This window comes from Apis dorsata, unplaced genomic scaffold, assembly GCF_000469605.1.
Source record: "Apis dorsata unplaced genomic scaffold, Apis dorsata 1.3 scaffold_499, whole genome shotgun sequence".
In the NCBI taxonomy this organism is placed as follows: Eukaryota; Metazoa; Arthropoda; class Insecta; order Hymenoptera; family Apidae; genus Apis; species Apis dorsata.
Window position 1 is genome coordinate 354,411 of NW_006263730.1, and position 10,941 is coordinate 365,351.

The following is a 10,941-nucleotide window of genomic DNA, read 5'->3' on the forward strand; positions in this document are numbered from 1 at the left end:
AGGAAAATCTTCAATTGTCTCGCTTGATCAGTTGCAGCTCGCAGGCGCGTGGAAAAAAAATGGCGGCGCTCGAGCATCACCTAGCAGCCCATGATAACGTAATTCGCGCGTGACCAATTGCCAGGGCTCAATTGGAACGCAACAGACACGGTTTCAATCTGCGTTTTACACGCGGCTCGATGACTCTCTGTATAAATGCGCGTTGTCCGTTTCTTACACGGGCACGAACGCGTGAAAAAAGGCCGTGGATGTTATTTCTTTCGCCTCGCTCGCTTTTTGTTCCAGTTTCCAACCCGATGTCCCTGTTTACACCGCCAATTAGGATTCCGCTTTGCAACGAGAGGATTCGTAATCGAGCTGCCGCATAGGCGTATCAATCGGCCACGTGTGAAATCTCTCGTTTTCGATGACGATTCTTCACGCTAATAAATGTCATTGGCTTTTGCGGTTTTCATCGAATTTATCGTTATATATATATATTTTTTTTTCCAAGTTGTTAGCGAGGAAAGTAAGAGCCATGAGTCTGTTTAGAAGAGAGTATTGGATTAAAATAAAATTTAATATCCTGTTAATTGTTTATCTTCTGGATAAAATAAAATTTAGATTTATTAGATACGAAGTAGGAATTAATGTAGGATTGACGAAAAATTTAATTTTACATCGAGTATTTTATTTTCTTGTATAAATTCTTAATTGATATGGTTGGATTGCTGTTGCAAATGCGTTTTCTTTCCATAAGTTATATATTATTTTTTAATTAAAGCGTCCTATTTTTTAGTAATTAAACAAAGTTATAAAACTAGTTTGTCATTTTCTTCATCGAGAATGAAAAAAAAAAAACATGAAAATTCAGGTCACTTCGATCCATGGTACGTCACATTACATTACACAAATCATCTTAATATTTGAACAAAATTGAGAGAAATTTAGAATTAACAATCGTCGATAAATTATTTATAATTTATTTCCTAGAAAATGTTCGTACATTTTTGACACGTACGCTTTCCATAAGATATCACATCCATGATAGGAAATCCGTCAAATTGGAATGGAATTTTATCGTCGGAAATATTACTCATTTGTCGAAACGGTTAACGCGAGGAACGATCGGTGAATGAGAGAGATTCCTCGAGCGTTCGAGGAAGCGATTAGCTGGCTGACACAGTTTAGAGAGACATTACCCAAGGAATTTTACGACCCGTGGACGATGGACTGGAAATAATTCCGCGTATTTTTTTTTCTCTCTCTTTTTTTCTTCCTCCACCTCTCCTCTCTCTCGACGATCTTCGAGCGTCGAGTCGAGGAACGTGGACGACGTCGACACACGAAAGCAGGATGTGAAATCTCTTGTTACGTACGTGGCCGCATCACGTAAAGAATCTTGAATTTCTGTGCACGAAATCCGATGCCTCGACCAACCAGGTCTCCTTTGTATATGTACGCCGATGCAGGTGATTAATAAGATTCACCTTGAGCGGCAATACGTCTGGAAAATTGACGTGCGAAGCCTTGACTCGTGATCCGAGTATTTCATACACAGAGACACTTTCGATCCTTAAGAGGTTGAAACGAAGACAAAAAAAAGTTGATGAATTTATAAATCGTTTATAATTTAATTTCTTTTGTTTCTCCAAGATCGATAACTCCAAAAGTATTTCACGAATATATTACGTAACATCCTGTATAATAATATATGTAATACTTGGAAGTAAAAAAAGAAAAGAAAGGAAAAGGAAAGGGAATTACGTTTATGCCCAAACTGTGAACTCGGCGTAATGCGATAGAGAGAATTGTAACACGTTGTGGAGTGAGCATAACGTTATCGAATAATTAGTGAACAATGTTTGAATTGCCCGTAATCGATAGTGGAATGAACATGGACCCCCTGGTAACCGGCATTTCGCTATAAACTTGATATAATACGAGCATTATTGGTAGTAAACTAACAACGTTTGCACAGTCGTAAATGGGGCCATGGTGAGAGGACAAAGTCGATGACAGTGCCCTCTTGCGTAATTATCGAGTAATATTATTAACGAAATTTTACGAGCCACGAGTTACGAGTTTAGGCTGGCGTTGAAAAATTCTTTTGCTCTATAAAGTTCGTGAACTTGATAATGAAATGAACGAACTTCACAGGGACGAAAGTTCTAGAAAGAAATTTTATAAATTATAATTTGATTATTCTATTTCGCGTGATGAAAATTTTGAAAGAGGAAACTATATATAATCTATCACTTGTAACTTGTTAACAACGTTATTAATAAATTTTGCATCTTGAAGCTAGAATAATCCGATTACTTTATTTATTTTTTTTGTCTTCACTCACGTCACCAGAGCAGAAAAACTTGAAATTATTCATACTAATGAATACTAATGAATACTAATGAACTCTTTGCTATTTAATTAGAATTTTTATATTTTTTTTTAAATAAAAATTGTCACGATATATAATTGATACATTTAATCGAATTATTGTAAGAAAAAAAAAAAAGAGGTTCATTTTACCGCGAACGAGGGTTAAAAAGTCGGTAAAAATGGCAACACCCAATCTTTATACGAAAGTACTAAAGCCAGTACCACCCAACCGGTCATTCCCTTTTTTCTTTTCATTTTCAAATGACCGTGGAAACGGAGAAGGGACAAGCAAGGTTTTTGTTCCTGGCATTGTAAAGTTTCTTTGTAAGTGAAGTAATAAAAATGAAAGGACACGATCCGCGAACTCGAACGATAACGTGGAGTCACGATCCAGGCCGAGAAGGCATGCCCCGTAAAAGGAAACGAACGTAACGTACGTACGAGTTAAAGTGTATTATTTACGTAGTTATTCACCGTTCGGAGAGCAACGATCCGGCAAACGTTTTATGCATAGTTAATGCAGCCAGGGACGGTGACTTTCTCCCTCTCCTGCATTCAATTATCAAAGGTTATAAGTCTCCTCCGATATCCGTGGCGGCAAAACTTGATTAAATTCATCCCGGGGATGAATGCCATTACTTTTTAACTTTCCCCTTCGTTGTTATTGAGGACTGTTTAAAATAAAGTGCCCGAGAATAGGAAAATATAATTTACTTTCTAATCAATTGATCGGCTAGAATTATCACAAATCGTATAAGTTGAAACGATCTGAAACGGTTTTCTGGTCTTTCAAATTGTATTGATAAAGATATAATACACGATAAAATTAATTATTAGTTTTCAAATGTTGTTCAAATGGGAACGAGATGTAATATGTATAACACGTATGTTTATAGGAAAATAAACGTAGGGAATTTTGTAGCCGTAAGCGTGTATTAAGAATTTACGTTATATTACATTTTCGATAAATTTGCATGGTCTGATTCTCGACAGAATTTCAACGTGTGCACCGTCATTTGTATTAAAATGATTCCAGATAATATCCTCCTTCACTCGAGAGAGCGTATGAAAATTGTAGGATAAAGCTATATTGGGAATATTCTTTTGTCCTCGAGGATCTTGTACAACATTTATTACATTGCATACATGTGTTTAAAATATGCAATATGCAAGTTGACTTACTGCGATAATGTTCAACGATAATGTTACGTTTTTCTAGCAATCTAGTGATTTCTTTTAGAAGAAAAATTACTAGATAGTAAGTAATTTAATTTATTGACCGATCCACGCAAATATAAAATGAAAATAAGTTACATAAACGTTGTATATTGTATTAAGTTCGTTGGAAGAAATATTTTTCTCGAAAATTTCAAACAAGATTATATCATTCCGTATTTTTCATTTATCACATTTAAAATTACCTAATCGTACGAAAGGAAAAATATCTCTATTGGCTTCTCGGGAAGTTTGCACTGATTAATATCGAAAATACCGCGTATTCGATGCTGTTTAATCCTGGTAAAGTAAATCTGCTCGTTCAAAGAGAGGAAAAATCGTATATCCTCCGCAAAGATTTTTTTCTGATCGATATGAATATTACACAAGGCTGCCAAAGACACGGCAAACATTTTCAAATATTAAATTTTGCGACCAAAAAAGTCTCCATCCCCGAGATTTGATCGAATGGATAAATCAAATTGATATAACATATCAACTACCGATTCCTCGAAATCGAAATTTTTAAAAATTATAAATCGTTCGTTTAAGAAAGTAAAGAAAATCGCTTAAAACCTTGCTTAATTTCCAAAGAAGATATAAACTAATTTCAACGATCCTTTTATAGATGAATATGTACACGAACACGTTCAAAGGCACGTTCACTTTTTCAAGTGGAATTACACGTTGTATGCTCTAATAATAAGAGCACTTCAAGTACACGACTAGTACACAGTAACTTCTATTGATAAAAAAAAAAATCATTCGAGATCGTTCGTCATCAACTCAAGATGTAAAAAAAGAAACCAGGCAAAAAGTAAAGATGGCCTTAATATCTCTAATATCTGCACTTTCTTTAAGAAAAAAAAAAAGATTAACATTAAATTATATCCTCGTTAAAATCAAATCCGATCCAATGCAACTTTTCTTTTTTACCGATCTCACAGTAATACACGAGACGAATGGCAAGGACGAACGAGAAATTTTTTTCGACGAGGATGGCATCATTATTATCACAATGCAAAAAGAAAAAAAAAAGAAAATACGCGTGTAATTCATTTGCTGGAAATTCGTTTGTCCAAAAACGGAGAACGTTTTTGGACGTTTTTCCTGTTCCAGTTCCACGCCATTTTCCGCGATCCTTCGCGGAATGCTCATTGTAATTGCAGCCGCGGGTCTAATTAAATTAAGACGCGCGTTTCCGCGCGCGATTCGTTGTTTAGCCTCGACAATACAACCTGCTAGCCTGATCAGTCGTCAGAAAAAGCTGGTACTTTCCATCGAGACTTCCGGCTTGCGCTCGAGGTACTCGAGGGCGTTTCCTGTTCGGTGAACGTCAGCTGAATTTTCCGCTGTTGGTTCACCGATTAATCCAACGTCCGCTTCGACGTGGCGAATTTCCATGGAAATTTTCGATGCAAACTCTCGTTCCTTATGCACGAGGCGTGAAAACCGTGGTAAAGAATCGATAATGTTCTCGAGACGGACCTTACCTATTAATTTCTCCCTTCTTCCTAAAAACGATTGTCGACGAAGCGGCGTAGAATCGCGCGCAAATTAATACTCGTTCGATTGATTCGTGTGCAGTTCGTGTCTGTCGCTAGTTTTTAGGGACAAAGGTATTTTTAGGCAAGCTTCAACTCGAATAATTTCGATATTTCAGCGGCAATCGATTACACAACTTGATATTATGGCTTATGTTTTAACGCGTATAAAGTAAAACGTCCGATTATCCGAATTAATTCGCGGAGAAATTCAATTTAATGCAACATAACTGATTCGATACATGCTCGTTCGGAAAATTATTATTTGACGTACAAATCAAGCTTCGAACAATCGATCGACTTTCCATCGATTTCAAAGTCTTCACTTTTTTTCTTGCGCGTCTTTAAACGAGTATATAAGTACAAAATTGTTTGAAAATCGTTAGAAAAATAAGTGTCACGCCCATCAGCGTGAGCGAATCGTTCACAGGAATCAGTTGTATTGGGGGAGAAAAAAAGAGAAAGAACGAAATGTTCCCTGTATTACGCAGTTGTGCGTATTCGAGCGATTTCCTACGTGAAAGTCGGATGGAAAGTAACAAATTGAATGGCGACGAAGTTCGGTGAATTTCGTTCCTTAATGTGTAGGAATATAGCAATCAAACCTCGACGATGAAAGCCTCAACAATGACGGCGTTAACGCGCATCAAGATAATACGCGCGCGCGTGCTCGCTTCGTGTTTAAACCTTAAGCTGTTCGCTGGATATCTCGCCGATTCATCTGGCTACCGACAGGAAGAGGAATTTCTAAATCGAGATTTCCACGATGCTTTTCCGCGATTCGTGTCTTTGTTGCCTGAGAGATTATAATTCATAATCGGCGGAAACGACTTGTATTCGTGATCGAGATAAGAGTTTCGATATCTTTGTTAATTAGAAATTGCTTGATTATCATTGTAAATGGAATCGTTGACTGACAGACGAACCGTTGATATTTTTCTTCTGAATTTTGTTGAATTTTGTTGAATCATTGAGAAAGGATTTGAAAATAATTTTCTAAGCACGGGTCGAGTTCTTTATTCATTTTTTTTTTTCTGATAAATATTCTCTGTTCCAACAGAGAATCGTTAAAATTGTTATATTTATATTTGGTAAATGAAATTTCACTTTCAATTAATACCATTTCATATGTATATTTTTGATATCTTCGTTTTAACGTATCTAAAAAGAAAAAAGAAAAAAGTGAAATTTTAGAAGAAAGCAAAAAGATTGAAAGATTTAAAAATTTCAAATTTTCATAAAAATTCACAACGGAATATAAATGGTAAATGGACTAGTTACGTATACGTGAAAACGAGAAAAAGTGAAAACGAGAGCTGTTTCACGTGCGTTAATATATCCACGCGCGATATATCTTGAACTATCGTTTTCCCCTCGAGAACAAGCAACTTATTATTTTACCTTAATAATTCTCTCAGTTTGTTTAATTTCGAGAGAGAGATCCTCTCTCGGATCGGATAAAAGAGAACGCATCAGAGAAAGTCGCAAGATCGCCTTCGATTGCCGACCAAAGTTGGATCACGTTACGGGTGCATCACCTACTCGTACAAAACCGCGAGATTACTTATCTAGATGCTCGTTTTGCGACGTCACCTACTTAACAGCATAACAGATAACGTTGAAAATGGTAATTCGAGGGCACGACATCCCTTGACTAAATCAAACGAATCGTGTTCCACGTGGTTAAAAAAAGGAAAGAAAAGAAAAGAAAAAAATTCCTCCATCTTGTTGAATTCCAGCTTGTCACCGTGGCTATTACAGATTTACCGGAATCGCGATATTTCACCCAGAAGGCAGAAAATATACTGCCTTACCACTACTCGTGACGGGATGCAAATGCTTCTTCCCTTCTTCGTGCGATTCGAAATGGCGGAATCCAGCGGTGGCGCGGTGTTCCGTGGATCGAAATTTAAATAATCTCGATACGGTGGTGGATGTATACCGTGACGGAATCAAGGCCGTTTGCCTTGCTACTTTCTCGACGATAAATACGTGACGCGCCGCGGCAGGGAGGGAGGGAGAGATTTACGATGGCAGATAAGAACAATCGGTCGAAGAAGCTCGCTCGAAAGCGGAAGATCCCGTGTCACTCGAGCAGAGAAACGCGATTTACTTACGGTATGCACCCGTAAACAAAACGATCGAAGCGTTTCGCCTCCTCCTTCGGGAACAACCCGCAATTCCTCTCGAACTCCTCCACTACTCGAGTATTATTTAATCTGCAGGATCTACCAATTAAGAAGTGAAAATCGCTCGAGGAAGGTATTCAATGGCATGAGCGGATCGTTAACTGGAAATGAATAATCGTTCGATGTTCGATACTCTTACGAGCCTCTCCATTTCTGTCCAGTTGTATCGATGGGATCATAAAATTCAATCCTGGAAAAGTTTTATATATTATTTATTGGAAAATAATATTCAGATATTATATTCGAATTTTCTTACGACAAATTTACGAATATCACACGTATTATTATTATTTAAATAGAATTTTTAGAAGATACTTTTGAAATATCTTTTTCGTTTGAAAATAATTCAAGATACTTATAAAAAAATCTTAATGTTCAAGTCTACTCGCGATAGGTTCGATTCCATCGCTACTTCGTCATCGAACGAGTAGAATTTTCAACGAAGTTTTCGGTTATAGAGGCGAAACCCGAAACCGTTTGGATACCTTTTTATCATTCCATGGCAATATTTTTTGTTCTTCCTCCCCATCTCTTTCTTTTTTTATTATCCTCGTTTATTCGCTCCCCCCTTCAACAGAGAGCCATGCTGAAATTCATCGTCGAAATTCGGCCGCGAAAAAACCGCGGATGACGTTTTTTCGTTTCATTTCTACAAATAGCGACCTCGTATGAAATATAATAATGTTCGCTCTTAATTACTTTTTATCGGGGTGCTGCTCGCGAAGGAGGAGGGACAGCTCGAGATTCAGAAGAAAATCGCACTCCCCTCCCCTCCTCCCCTTAGTCACCCCTTTTAACTCGAGAATCGCGAAAAAGTTTCCACCCCCTTACTTTATTTCTCGCGTGTCCCGGTCTCGGTCGGGGAGCACGATGGAAATAAAATTTCCCGCTAACGATGCGAAACTCGATCGAAAAAAATTGCGCGGAGATGAATTTCGCGAGGGAGGAGCCGTAAAAGTCGCCCGTTTCGTTCTTCCTTCCCCTCTCTTTTTATCAACGTGTTGTCAAGCTATTATCGAGCTATTTTTATTATTATTATTATCATTGTTATTATTATTATTATTATTATTAATATTATTATTATTACTAGTATTACTACCCTCGACAAACTCGTGAAACTTACACACAGAATTCTCGTCGGAAGAACCCTCGAAACCGAAACTCCTTCGTGCGTTGTAATAAGTTAGAACGAGAGAGGCCCTCTTGAAATTTTTTTCCACTCTTTTCCCCCGTCCACTAGGTTTCACTAACCTTCTTACCTGGAAAAACTGCGTCTTCCTCTCTCCCCTATTTCTGTTGCTATTCCTAGAAACTAAATACACTTCGACTTGGAACGATCGTCAAATTCAAAAGGGTTGTGCGCGCGTGGAAAAGTAGGTCGATAAAACGGTGAAACAGGGGTGAGAGGGGGGTGTTATTGTTAAAAGAAGGGAGGAAATCAAGACCTAGAAACGATTTCAATATAATCGTGGTATTTAGGGTAAACGGGCCAGTTAGCCTTGGCATTGACAATTGATCGATTGATTTTTTATTTTACTAGAAATTAAAAGAAAGAAGAGAGAGAAAAAAAAAATGTGAAAATTTATTTCCGAGATACTAAAAATTTGTTAATTTTTTTAAAAAAATTTTCTTTATGGAAAGTATTAAGAGATGATAATTAGATTAGAGATTAATAAAAATTGAATTTCATTGCGACAGCGTATAAAAAGTTACGAATGCTAAAATTATTATTGACTTTCTATGTTACGAAACGCGGTACAAAATTAAATAAAATTAAGATAAGCGAAATAGATAAAAATTAGAAAAAAATATGTTTTTCAACTTGTTAAAATACAATTAACAATTCTTCACTTTCTATAATGCTTTCATAATAAATCTATCAAATTCAATTCCCTTGATTGAAAAACTGTGTAATTCTTCGCAATTATCAAATAAAATTTAGTTATAAAAAAATATTGATCCCAAAATACTAAATAATTAAATCTTCTGACAAAATCACTAATTCAAATAAAAATAAAAAAAACACCTTCGAATTATTATTCATTATCTATCGAAAACCCTACTAAGCAGCAACACCTCGATAAGAAACTAAATTCCCTGATCATTTCAATTCAAGAAAGAAAAAAGTGTCTTTACTTTCAGATTCGAAAACTTTCGAATCACAATCGCAATAATTCACAACTCGATAGGATAATTCGCACATCCGAACCGTGGCCAGAAGATAAGAAATAAAATCGATAAAAAGAGCATACTGGTTGCGAGTAAACTGGACCTTGGGCAGCATCCCTTCCGCTATCGCAAATCAGGTGTATCGGCGCGATCGAAACGCGGAAAACACCGCTTATCGGGGCTCGAAGCCCGGGCCTCTGGAACTGGAGATGGGATGCCTGCTCGTCCCGCGGCCGGCGATCTTTCTTTTAGAGCCGCTCGTAAAGTTTTACGACGCTCGTTTCCCTCTCCGACCCCCGTCGCCGGCGCCGCCTTTGGTACCGTGTGCATCAGCCACTCTTGAAATAGCCGATCGTGGAAAACGAACGCGCCAGACGGGACGTTCTTGCGCCCGCTTCCTTCCCTCCCGCGGGCCGTCCTTCCGACCGGATGTCGTGTCGTACACTGCCCATTCATTCGTATTGTACGAATGAACCGTTCCTTCCCCCTTATGCACGAGCCTGCGACTCGTCACGCGTCACGCATACAGATGCACGCGCGTGGCGATCGCCTCGCGTGATCGCCCATACGTGCGCGACGAACTGACCTTCCCGTTGCGAACAGTGCGTGCATTCTTTTCTTGACCACCGCCTCCTCTTCGAGACGAGGATGGATGAGAGTGCACGATGATGCTTGACGAGATTCGAAATACTTGATAATTCGCTTCTTGAGTAGTGTTTCTACATATCGATATTCTGATAGATTACTTAACGAATATTTAAGGAAGTGATTTGATCGAGATGAAAGGTAATTCTTTTAAAAAAGGATTCGCAGGTTGGACGTCATTCGAGTAAAAGATTCTTGAAAAGAACTCGAGCTAATTCGAAGCTTTAATATTGAATGTTTCTTACACGAAATTTATGTGCTCATCCCTAATGAATCTACTCTTCAATACCGTCCAATGTAAAAAATACGATTTCCACTCTGAAACAGAAATTGCAATATTAAAACCAATTCCTCTAGAAACATCGAATGTCTTCGACAAAGTAAATAGCAGGTTCAGAGAAAATGGCAATAGTAGACGTCCTTCGCGTGCGGTGAAACCGTTTCATTTTTCCTTCTCCATTTCGATCCTGTCGCGCTTACGTATATGCAAGTAACGGTATTCCGGTTTCCTAAGGCGCAATTAGGCGAAACGGAGCATAAACAATCGGAACGTCGATCGAGTATCCCGTGCAAGGCACACATTTATTAACGCTTTGGATATTACATCAAACTGGAATAACGATATACCTGGAATAATCATAGCCTTACTTACGATTTACTTTTGCGAATTGGACCCGCGGAGGATGGAAAGCCATAAGCCATAAGCTTTCACGATTTCACGGATTAATCGCGAACGAGGTGGCCAAGCGAGAGCGCCAACGTAACTGGCGCCACCTCGAAACAACATTGAAATCGCGGCCTCTTTCTAGCCCGCCGCCATA

The 10,941-nt window shown here is 38.1% G+C and overlaps 1 long non-coding RNA gene across 1 annotated transcript in view; it reads right to left on the minus strand.

Annotated features, from left to right (window-relative positions):
* LOC116186185 overlaps positions 1–10,941 on the minus strand; it is a 20,263-nt gene that overhangs the window by 8,589 nt on the left and 733 nt on the right. The gene's annotated exons all lie outside the window — the stretch shown is intronic.